At 44.0% G+C, this 7,404-nt stretch overlaps 1 pseudogene; it reads right to left on the bottom strand.

Annotated features, from left to right (window-relative positions):
* Nucleotides 1–5,998: 5,998 nt before the first annotated feature.
* LOC142848576 (heat shock protein HSP 90-beta pseudogene) lies at nt 5,999–7,243 on the bottom strand (annotated as a pseudogene).
* Nucleotides 7,244–7,404: the final 161 nt, after the last annotated feature.

Raw genomic sequence — 7,404 nt, forward strand, 5'->3', positions numbered from 1 at the left:
GGGTAAAGGTGCTTGCTGCCAAGCCTGAATTCCGACTGCCATCCTAGGCATTCACAAAATGGGAGGGGAGAACTGACTCGCACAGGCTGTCCTCTGACTGCACGCCCATGCTCGGCACACCTGTGTACACACAACTGTGAGCCTAGATGTGGGGGGAGCCGCGGTCCTGCCTCAAAGTGATGGAGTACTAGACTCTAACTCCCCATAGGAAGCCTTTTCCTCTCTGAGGAGTGGCTGGGGGTGGGGTGGGTGGGCAGGAGGAGAGGAGGGAGTAGGAACTGGGATTGATTGGTATGTAAGATGAGGAAAGATTGTTTTAATAAATAAATATCTCTTAAATTGATTTGCGCCAACAGGAGAATGACCTCCTGGGGGAAGACGTGTGTTCTCTTTACCAGAAACAAGGGCGGTGAGATGGCGTCCAGAGGCCTGCTCTTGTTGATTAAAACAGGAAACAACAGCAGCAACCAGGAAGGGGGCTGCAGTAAAGTGGCTGTTGCAACTCCATCAGCGCACGTGGTAAACACGGGTCATTGATTGGCCACTGCTCTCGTTATACTCAGGTAAGGGCTTCCACCAAGGTTGTCTTCATGGAGTCGGAACCAGCACGCTGCTATACTAAAGCAGAGTAAGTAAGAAGCTGCTATCCTGCCTGTGTGCCGCCTTGACACAAGCTAGAGTCACCAGAGGAAGGAGCCTCAGCTGAGGAAATGCCTTCTTGAGATCCAGCTATGTGGCCTTTTCTCATCTAGTGGTCGGCGGGGGAGGGTCCAGCCCAGGGTGGCTGGTGCTATCCCTGGGCTGGTGGTCCTGGGTTCTATAAGAAGGTGGATTGAGCAAGTCAGTAAGCAGTGCTCCTCCTCCTGCCTCCAGGATCCTGCCCTGGGTGAGTTCCTGTCCTGACTTCCTTCGGTGATAAACAGTAAGGCTGTAGTATGAGCCAAGTGAACACTTTCCTCCCCAACTTGCTTCTTGGTCATGGTACTTATGATGAGGCTCATCGGGGCTTCGCATGAGCAAGCAGCCAGATTCTGAGACACAGATGAGATCAGAGTCTGAGGGTCTCCTCAGGAATTGTATATCTTTACATCTACCCCTAGAGAGGTACCAGGTCTGTCTTCTCTCCTGAGGGAGTGTCAGGCTTGCCTCTATCCCAGGACTGGGTGCCAGTTCCCAGGCCTGACTCAGGGAGACCTAAAACAGTGTGGCTCACTTCCAAACTTAACAGAAGCCGGTCACAAGGCTTGGTCTTTCCCAGTTGTTGGGAGGGTTCGGCCACCAGGTGTACCCTTCCCAGCGAGAGAGCAGATGGAGCCGGCAGATAAACTCCACTTGAGTCTGTTTTCTAATCTCCCTGGGAACAGGCGCTGTGGCTGAGTGCCCGCTATCTCTCTCTGTTTTGTGGGGCCCCAGCCAGACTAGGTGTTTGTTACTTTGTGTTTTCTCCGCATCTTCCCTGCTTACTTCTCTTTTCTTCCCCAGAGAAAGTGTCTGCCTTCCTTCTGCATACCACACACCAAGACGAGGCTTTAGGCCCTGTATTTCTGCATCAGTGTCTCTCAAATAGGTTTTTTACTTAATTTCTTTACCTTTCTTGTGCTTTTGTTTACAATCTCTGCAGCAGTCTGCACAGCAGAGGGCGCTGGGTATTTACTGAATATACAGTAACTAAACCAGTTCATAGGCATGGAGGCAAATGATCTCACCTTTTTGTGCCTCTGTTTCCTTCTATTTGTTGAAATGGATGCACAAAGATTTCTTAAGGACCCTCTACTTTGAATATTGTGTTATGATATTCCTACTTTCCTTTACTTGATGCATTTGTAAAATTAAAATCTCATTATTACATGTAAATTCATCTTTTAAGCAAAGAATCTAAATTATTGTTTCAAGGAATACTGACATCCTAACTTGTCATTCAGCTATAGCACGGTTTCATTGGCTAAGGGCCCTTCTGCGACGTCTGTAGTTTTCTAATTTATCTTGCTTATTACTTTTGAAGATTAGGGTCTCACTATGTAGCCTGGCTAACCAGAACTCACTCTATCATCAGGCTGGCCTTGAGCATGTAATGACCTGTCTACTTCTTGAGAGTGCTGGGGTCAAGGGTGTGGTCATGATGCCTGGCTACAATGAAGATTGAGATTGACATTTTCCACTCAGCTACAACTCTGCAGATTCACTGGGCTGCTATTGTGCTGGTTGACATTAAGTTCAAACGACTGTGCTTAAGAGATCTGTAGAACAAAGCGCCTCTAACCTGTCAGCACCACTCGCCAAGGACAGACAACTTCCAGGAATGCTGAGGGCTGTTCTTGTAATTGCCCGGTCTTGTACAATTTTAAAGAAACTTGTTGGGGTGAGATGACTAGCCTTGTGTTTTCACTTCCGTACACAAGCTTGCTTGCCTCTAAGTGTACTAAGGAAGGGGGTACGCAGCTTTGTGAGCACTGCCTTTCTACGCCTCCACCTGTGTAACTTGGTGTTACACCTTGGGAATCTTGGATCTCGGGTGTAGATCTGGCACTTATCTGAATAAAACCTTTGTTTGAAATTTATTCATCATCAGACTGGTGAACCTCGGAATGACCCCAGACCCATAACATTGTATACATCTGTGGGCTTTTTCTTTTCATTGATGACTAGTCTTCCATCATACCACCTGTGTCACCAGTCATTAATCATGCCCTCTAGGAAAGTAAATCTTGATGTCCAGTTTGTATCTATTATGAATTAAGCTCCATTCAAGTTCAGGTTGCATGGACATAAACCTTCACGTATCCGGCCATGCAGTTCTCAGGAGAGCTGTTCTTGAGTACTGTCATAGTTGTATGTCGTTTTGTTTGTTGGTTTTTTAATTGCCAAATTACTTCTGTAATGATTTCAGACACAGTAAGGTTTCAGGTTCTAGGGGCCATGCATATGCAGACAAGCCCTCGGGCAGAAGTGCCTAAGGGCCCCCCGAGGATGTTAAAGGGTCCCACATGACCCACGTGTGGATTATATCATCCACGTATGACTCAGCTAAGCCCTTGGACACATGTGTGAGCCCTGTTATCTGCATATGATGTAGCCACCTCAACCCCGCAGCTAGGCAGTTTTTAAAAGCTGGACACACCATCATCCCCCCCCCCCCCACTGACTTCCGCAGGCCTGTACATGCCTCTAATAAACTCCTAAGCAGGTTTATGTTCGGTGTTTCCTTCTCACTCGGGCCAGGTAATTTCAAGTTCCCATAGCTTTATTTAAAATTTCCTGTTGAGTTATAAACTATATGTTTAGTTAGGTTAAGTTTTTATTTTCCTTTTCTTGAAATATTTTTAATTTTCTTTTTGATTTTAAACTTTATTTGTGTGTATATATGAGAGAGAGAGAGAGAGAGAGAGGTAAGTGCAGGGCAGGTACATGTACTATTTTGTACATGTGGATGTGTGGATGTAGGGAACAACTTGGGGAGTCAGTTCTCCCCCTTTCCCCCTTTCCTTTCTGGGGATCAAATTCAGATTGTCAGGCCTGCTTGGAAGCAATTCACTGAGCCATCTCTCCAGCCCTCTTTGGTTTTTTTTTTTTACACATGTGTTATTTAGAAGCAAGTTATTTAGTCTCCAAATGTTTTGAGATTTATAGATATCATTCTGTTGTTGATTTTCTGCTTAATACCTTGTTGATCCAAGAGTATACTTTGGTTTCTGCTTTATATTTATCAACATATGATTTATGACCCTGGTTATGGTCTCTTGGTTAGCAGTCCATGTGTGCTTGAGAAGAATTTGTATTCTGCTGTTGTTAGATGATGTATCCTGTAAATGCCACTTAAATCCAATTGATTGATGGTGTTGTTCAGCTCAACTCTGTCCACACTGAGTTTTCTCCATCTGTTGATTACTGACTGAGTGCTGTTGGCTACCTATGAGTGTGCTTATCTGTTTCTGAAGATCATTTTTTTGCCTCATGTGTCTGGATCTTCTGTCACGAGGCATATACACCTTAAAGATTTTTGAGTCTTCTTGGAGAACTGACACTTTTATCCCTAATGCCTCCTTGATAATTTTGCTTGTTCTGAAGTTTACTTTGTTTAAATGTCATTTAATTATTTCATCTCATTTATTCTTTATTGAGAAACACCAGTGATGTTGGCAATTCACATTTCCCAGAAAACAAAGGCATTTTTTCAAGCCTGCTTATACTCAAGATTAGCAGTTTTATAAATCAAATTTGAGAACCTGATTAAATATTTTACAATTTGCTCATTTAGGGAGCATCACAGCAGTTAAAGCAGAGGGTGAGGTAGGCAGGAATAAAGGGACAGAGGTGCCTGGGACTGAGCTGTAGTCAACAGCAGCACGTTTCCCGACTTTGGTGTGGGAAGTTAAATTCTGTAAAGTACTGATTCCCTCCAGCTCTCTTTCCTGATTAGTGTTCTCAAGGTATATATGATGCTTTTGCTCCTTCCTCTTAGTCTGTTTGTCTTCATTTAAAAAATGGGTTTCTAAGACCCACACATGTGACCATGCAAAAGACTAGAAGGTATGAAAATCAAGGCTGGTAAAATACTACAATAAACTATCAACACATTCACTGACAACGGCAGCAACTTCATCAGCCCTCAGTCAGTAACTGACAATACACAAGCAGAAGAAGCAATGTGACAGAGTTGCATGGAACGGCACTGCCAATCTACTGGATTTAGCTGTCACTTACCGAATACCCCATTCAACAACAACAGCATACAAATTCTTCTCACACGCACATGGAATACTAACCAAGAGACTGCTGTGGGACAACAGTCTGTACCCTGTCACTTATATTTTAAATAAATGCTGATTGGCCAGTAGCCAGGCAGGAAGTATAGGCGGAATTACCAAGCAGGAAGTAGAGGTAGGGCAATGAGAATTCTAGGAAGAGGGAAGCGCATTCTGCAGTCCTGACCCAGTGCAAAGGAAGAAAGATGTGACTGCCTTGCTGAAAAAGGTACCAAGTCGCATGGCCAACACAGACAAGAATTATGGTCTAATATGCGTTAGAAGAATTAGTTAATGAGAAGAACCTGAGATACTGGGCCAGTCAGTTTATAACTAATGCAGACCTTTGTGTGATTTCTTTGAGACTTAATGACTGTGGGAACTGGGCAGGACAGAAACCTCAGTCAACAAGAGACCATATCCAGGGCCACAGATCATACCTTAACAAATATAAAACACAGACTACATTTTTGTTATTATCATCCAATAATATTGTTCATATCAATATCTAAGAAACTCTAGGACATTAAATCCTAGGATATAAAGAGAACAAGTCTAAGAATCCATGGTGTAGACAGGAACTTAAGTAAATACTAAAGGCAAAGGGAATTTATTCAATGAAATTACAGCAGAAAAATCCTCAAATCTAAAGAATGAATAAATATTAAAATACAAATGGTAGTAAAACCCCTAATAGATGCAACCAGAGAAGAAGGTCTTCACAAAATAGTCAAGATATCAAGAGCACACATATAGGAATATATATATGTATATATATGTATACATGTATGTATATATGTACATGCGTGTGACAATGAGAAAAGGATCATGGACTCATGCCAGGCAGTAAAGCTAAGCCTTCACAGATAAAGGAAATGCTGGAAGTTCTGATCAGAGTAATGGGGCAGGAAGAGCAGTGCAAACAGCACTTCTCATTTCTATGACTAAAGCAAATCACACACAAAGTGGTGCTTACAGTCAGCACAAGCGAATGCAGTGCAGTGAAAGGCTAGTCCTAGCGTTATGTCATGTGTAGTGATATTTTATTTGTATTTTGATAAGTAAAGCTTGCCTGAAGGTCAGAAATGCAAAACAGCCAGCCACTGGCTCTTACCTCTACCTCAGCCCAAAGTGGCGATCATACCTTTAGGAATTCTCAGAATGAGATTGAATGAGAGCTATCTCCTTCCCATCTTATATTATTGTATGGTAAGAGTCAGTGGCATTTTCTTAACTAGTGACTGATGTGGTAGGGTTTAGCCCACTGTGAGAACCTCCTTGGAGAAGTGGTTCTGGGTCCTATGAAAAATGAGGCTGAACAAACCAACAACGCCCAATCCTGCTATTCTGTCCACGACAAACACACGATAAACATAGAGTTTGATGTTCTTCTTCTTCTTGTTCTCAACAAGTTTGAAGGGAGCTCACCGCGCAATGAAGAGCTATGCTCTGAATTCCAACTGGCCTTCCACAGAGAAGTGCTTGACTGCCAAGTGGTCCTCCCAGTCATTGGTGAGGCTCTTATAGACTTCACCATGCTCTTCTTGAGTGATGCCATCAGGGTTTCTGGTCCAAATGGGCTTAGTCTTATTCAGCTCTTCCTGATCAATGTATTTCTCCTTAGTCTTCTTTGTTTTCTTTTTCTTATCTTTGCCACTGTCATCCTCTTCATCTGATCCCACATCTTCAATCTTAGGCTTCTCCTCATCATCCTTATCTTCCTCCTCTTTCTCACCCTTCTCTTCCTCTGCATCATCATCACTGATCTCCTTCTCTCATTCCTTCTCCAAATAGAGGGTGATGGGATAGCCTATGAACTGTGAGTGCTTCTTCACCACTTCCTGACCCTCCTCTTCTCCAGGTATTCTGTCTGGTCTTCTTTGAGATGAAAGATCACTTTGGTGCCCCGGCCAATGGGCTCACCATGGTCGGCACGCACTGTGAAGGACCCACCAGCAGAGGACTCCCTGGCATACTGCTTGTCGTCATTGTGCTTTGTGATCACAATCACTTCCTCTGCCACCAGACAGGCTGAGTAGAACCCAACTCCAAACTGCCCAGTCATGGAGATGTCTGCACCAGCCTGCAGAACCTCCATGAAAGCCTTTGTGCCAGACTGAACAATGGTTCCAAGGTTGTTTATGAGGTCAGCCTTGGTCATGCCGATGCCTGTATCCACCAAAATCAGTGTCCACTCCTGAGGGTTGGGGACGAGGTCAACTTTTAGCTCGTTACCACTGTCCAACTTGGAAGGCTCTGTCAGGCTCTCATAGGGAATCTTGTCCAGGGCATCAGAAGCATTAGAGACCAGCTCTCAAAGGAAAATTTCCTTGTTTGAATAGAAAGTATTGATAATGAAGGATATGAGCTGTGTAATTTCTGCCTGAAAGGCAAAGATCTCCACCTCTTCCTCTCCATGGTGCACTTCCTCAGGCATCTTGACAGGAAAATCAAGAAGCAGCACAGAGCAGCATGAGAACGGAGCATGTCTGAGTCTCATGCCAAGCCTAGGCTGCACGGGGGTGACTCAAGAGAGCTTATTTGATTTCTTCAAAGACCCTCTGGCCATTCAAACATGCTTGTCTTGCAAGTATACGAACTTGCTCTGTAGACCAAGCTGGCCTTGAACTCAGAGATCACCTGCCTCTGACTCCCAAGTGCT

The sequence above is a fragment of the Microtus pennsylvanicus genome, chromosome 4, assembly GCF_037038515.1.
Source record: "Microtus pennsylvanicus isolate mMicPen1 chromosome 4, mMicPen1.hap1, whole genome shotgun sequence".
NCBI classification, from domain to species: domain Eukaryota; kingdom Metazoa; phylum Chordata; class Mammalia; order Rodentia; family Cricetidae; genus Microtus; species Microtus pennsylvanicus.